This window comes from Hipposideros armiger, unplaced genomic scaffold (genome assembly GCF_001890085.2).
Source record: "Hipposideros armiger isolate ML-2016 unplaced genomic scaffold, ASM189008v1 scaffold_94, whole genome shotgun sequence".
Lineage (NCBI taxonomy): Eukaryota > Metazoa > Chordata > Mammalia > Chiroptera > Hipposideridae > Hipposideros > Hipposideros armiger.
In genome coordinates, this window is record NW_017731444.1 from 1,202,240 (window position 1) to 1,206,834 (window position 4,595).

Below are 4,595 nucleotides of genomic sequence, written 5' to 3' on the forward strand. Positions count from 1 at the left end.
AGGTTTGGGTCTGATTACAGCAGACGTGTTACAGTTAGGAGGCTAGTTTACAAAAGACAGATCAGTGGGAGGCGGGCTGCGCTCCAGGATTTCCCTCTGCCGTACAGCCCTGGCTTAAGCAGGTGGGTCACTCTCTCCCAAGAGGACCACCCCTCGGTTTTAGCTCCACGGTCTTCTCGGTCCTACAGTCCACCACACAGCAGCTCCCACGCGAGAGTGAGACAACACCCTGGGTGGAAGAAGTGAGAGTTTGAGCTAATCAGGGTGATTTTAAAGGTCAGTGATTCTCACTGGACTTAGAGAACAAGGGCTTGGGGACAGTAATGAGATTCAGGGCTCTGGCATTTACTGTGAATCATGTACATCAATGTACAACCAAGTTGAGCTTTTTCATTCTTTACGGATCGTGGTTAATTGCTGACAGAGTGCTGGTTCGAGTGGCTTCCTTCGATGTAATTCTACACAGAAATGAAGTTTGGGGCTGTTTTGTTGGCAAGGAATGGGGAGTGAGAGTGACAACATGCCAGGAGACCCAGGCGTAGCAGGGCTTTTCTTGTCAATTTTACTTTGAAAGGACTTGTTGCTTTCATGTGAATTACAGCCAGAGGAGTCTAAGGAGGCAAGGGAAAAAGCTCTGATGGGAAAGCCATTTGCTCACTGGTAAAGATATCCACATTCAAAGAAAGTATTACAGAATCTCAAAGTTTGGCTCTAGCAAAAAAAGCTGGTTGAGTTTCAGGGAAAAAAAGCCTGCCAACGACTTTGAGGTCGAATAGTAAATTCTGCCATCTCAGACTTTTTCCTGGGTATCTTTTATGTAGAATCTTTACAAACATCCATTAATTAAGCCTCCAAGCTTCTCAGGGGGGCAACACGCTCTTCAGGTTATTGGATCTGATTTTAACTCCCTTCTCATAGATAGAAGTCTTCATTACCGTTTCATTTCAAGGGTTGGGAAAACAGACAAGACTTGTCTTTCTAATTTGACAGGCATTCCAGCCAAGATCCACTGCAAAACGTTTTAGAATGTCAATCCTTTTCTCTTCTCCCCCGTCTCCCCCTCCCACCACTGCACCTTCTATCCCTTTTCTCCTCACCTTCTCCTCCCCGTCCCCGCTAACCGCACCTCTTCTTGCTTTTTGTTCTATTTTTGCAGGTGACTTACCTCCAGGCTTTGAGATCTGCGTGGGGAGCTGTTGCAGCAGCCCAAGCAGGTGAGTTACTCTGCCTGGGGGAGGTTTGCGTTTGCTGAAGGGATCTCAAGCCCACTGCTTGGCCCCAGAGGAGCTAGAAGTGTGATGGATGGCCTGCAAATCCTGCAATCCGCTGGCAGCTGGGAGTGGGATGTCGCAGTGGTTCCTGAGGCACCCAGCGCGTTTTAGCAGAGCAAGCAAAGGGACCAGCTCTGGGGCTGTTTAAGAAACTTGCAATCCCCTCAGAACACATGGAAAAGGATTAGGTTCTTGAGGTAATCCCTGGGAGCCAGGGATTTTTCATATATCATGTAAATGTGTGTCTCACAATACCTGAGACAGTGCTGGGTTCAAATCCCACCACTCATTTGCTGTGTGATTTTGGGATAGTAGCTGTCCCTCTCTGAGCATTAATTTCCTCACCTGTATAATACGGATAATAATATTCACCTCCTGGGGTTTTTCTGAGACTCTTTGGGATACTATAATATGCCTGGCATTTAGTAGGTACTCAATAAATACTAGTCTGACTGCTCAAGTTTTTCACTGTTCTAAGAGGCAGTTGGACCCCCCTCCTCTCCCCCCCAATCTATTATCATATCCCTGATCATCTCACTCCATCATGCTGTGTGCAATGTCCAGGAAATAGGATCTGACGTCTGCTCTTTCTGTGTGTGGGGCAGACACCACCCTCCCCTCCCCACCCCATTCTCTCCATACAACGGAAGACTTTATATCTTCATTTGATCGATCCTCCCCGACTCCCCCTGACTGCCCACCTCAAAGGGTCATTCTCTCACAATTGTTGTATTTATTAGGTGTCTTCCATCAATCTGAGCGGGATCAATAGTTGGTGGTTTGATTTCAAAGTGTGTCTGGGCAAGTGTGGTCAGCTAGCTGATTTCCCTCACTGTTTGCATGCGTCTCAGACCATACTCATAAATGTTGGTTAATCTCACTGGGTCTGACAAAAGGCTAAAATGATTTCACCGAGACAGAGCTGGCCATTGTGGCGGGCAGTAAACTTTGCTGGAGACACCCAGATTAGCCCAGGATCAGGCCCTGGAGATGGAAAGGTATTCCTGGGCCCTCTGAAGTTGTGCCTCATTAGTCCCTCCCAGCCTGGGTCTAGATCGGTGCTCCTGGCAGGAAGGTGAATGGCCCAGGTCCAGGAGGAACATCCCTAGCTCGGGGGAATTCTCCGTGAGGCCATCCAGCTGTCCTGCTGGCCAGAGCAGTCAGCTACAAGCTCCAGGCATATTCACCAGGGGCCAATTCGTCCACCGTCATTTGGGTCCCTGACCTATTATTGAACAGTTCAGTGTAACCTGACATGGGTTTATTGAGCAGTTATTATGTGGTTGGGTCTCTGATCCACTGGTCGGAGGAGAGAACTGGTGTTTGTGATTCGCAGAGCAGATCAACCTCTTGAATCAAAGTCCACTTCCTCTTTTACCTTCTCACTGTCATTTTGTTCCCTTCCCTCTTTTTATCCCCTCGCCTGCCTCTCCTCTTCTTTTTCCTTATACCTTCTTGCTCTCATTCCCAGTCGCCCTCTGTCCATCTCTATCTCTCATCTTTATTTTCCTGTCCCACATGGTCTATCATCGCACTCTCTGATTTCCTAGGTGCCATCTCTCTCTGAGATGACAAGTCACATCTCTGCCTCCTTCTTCAGCCCCCTGCCCATCCCCCCTTTCTCTCTCTTTCTCTTCACTGCCATCTCTCTCGGGCCCATCTTCCTTTGCCTTTCTCCCCATCCCATAATTGCATCAAGTAACAAAGGGCGGGTATTCCACGTGAATCCTGCTCTTGAAATACAGTTTTTTTAAAATGCAGTTGACGATCCCACCATGAGCATCAACTGCAAGGCCATCTTTCACTCTGGTCTTTACACAATAAATGGCCCTAGAGAGGTGGCTGACCCTGGCATGGGCCCTCATCCTATGTTCTGGGATTTGGTTCTTGCTGGACTCAATGGGGGCTTCACATTCCATTCAGACCCTCCATCTTCTTAAATTGGTACTCTATTCTCTGTTACTGATGCTAAGGGCCTAAAAGATCACTACTGCTCCCGTTTTCGGGATCTCCCTTTGCCAGCCCACTAGAGACGCACAAAGAACTTTATATATTTTCAAGTGTGGTAAAACTCCTGAAACAGTCTCATCTTCAGGAATTGGAGAGTCTTGTGGGAGGATCTGAGGGACATTTCACGCGTCCCTGAACCTCAGGGATGGTTTGTGGAGTGGAGTCACAGGCTGACTATTAAGCCTACTTCTGCTAAGTCCTTGCCTCTTGGCCTTGATCCAACCATTTTGCTTTTCTGCATCTCTGTTTTTCCATCTAGGCAATGGGGCTAATAGTGCCCAGGATACTGGATTCTCCTGAGGGTGAAAATGCAATAATTAAGATAAAATGCATAGCAATGAGGCTGGCCCCGGAGCTGTGCCTTAAACAGCAGATGCTATGGACTCAGAGAATTCCAAGTCTGCCATGCCTGTGCTTGGGACCTTAGGGGTGCTTTGTCAGTTGGTTCTCACCCCTCCTACCTGGAATCTAAGTCTGTAATGATAACACCTGCCCCATAAACTTCATGAGAGGCCCCGGGGTCTGGCACAGAGCAGCAGCAAAGTGCTTGTTGGCTGTTGTGATGTGTGTTGCTGGAGGGTCATTGAAAGGACTCCATCTCCTCACTTCGAGTCATACCTGGGTGTGGGAGGCCCCCAGCTCTGTCTCCGTTTCCCTCCTGACTCATGATGTGACCTTAAACAAGTGACTTCACTTCTCCCTTTTCCCATTTCCTCTTCTATCAAATAGGGATAATCATATGCAATAAAGTGCTTGGAGAGATAATTGCGATGTTAAATCAAGCCATTATTATTCCATGCTGGCTTTTTAAATAAAAATGCTTGCTGCTCCTCCGAGCCCTCAAACTACAATGTAGTAATACCATGAAGAGGAGATAATAGGGCAAGTAGTTTCTTCCCTTTCAAGGAACTCTGGGCACTGGGTGAAAAAAAGGCCTACTATGTGCTGGCCCTTTATCCGATGCTGTCTTAGTTTGTCGTTAAAGAGACATGGCAGGAAGGTGACACCACCCCATTTATAGATAAGAAGACCGAGTTTTGTAGAGGGGAGTGATTCCCCTCTGATTTTTCCAAGATCAGCTTCAAAATGATTAGAATAATTAGAGTTATAAAAAGATTGTAAAAGTAGTGAAGGCAGAGGTCAGCAAACCTTTTCCTTAAAGTGACAGATAGTAAGTATGTTTGGCATTGTGGGCCTTACAGTTCCTGTTTCAACACTCAACTCTGCTTTCGTAGCTTGAAAGCAGCCGTAGACAATACATGAACAAATGGGATGGGTGTTGTGTGAGTCAGGACTCTCCAGAGAAACAGGAAC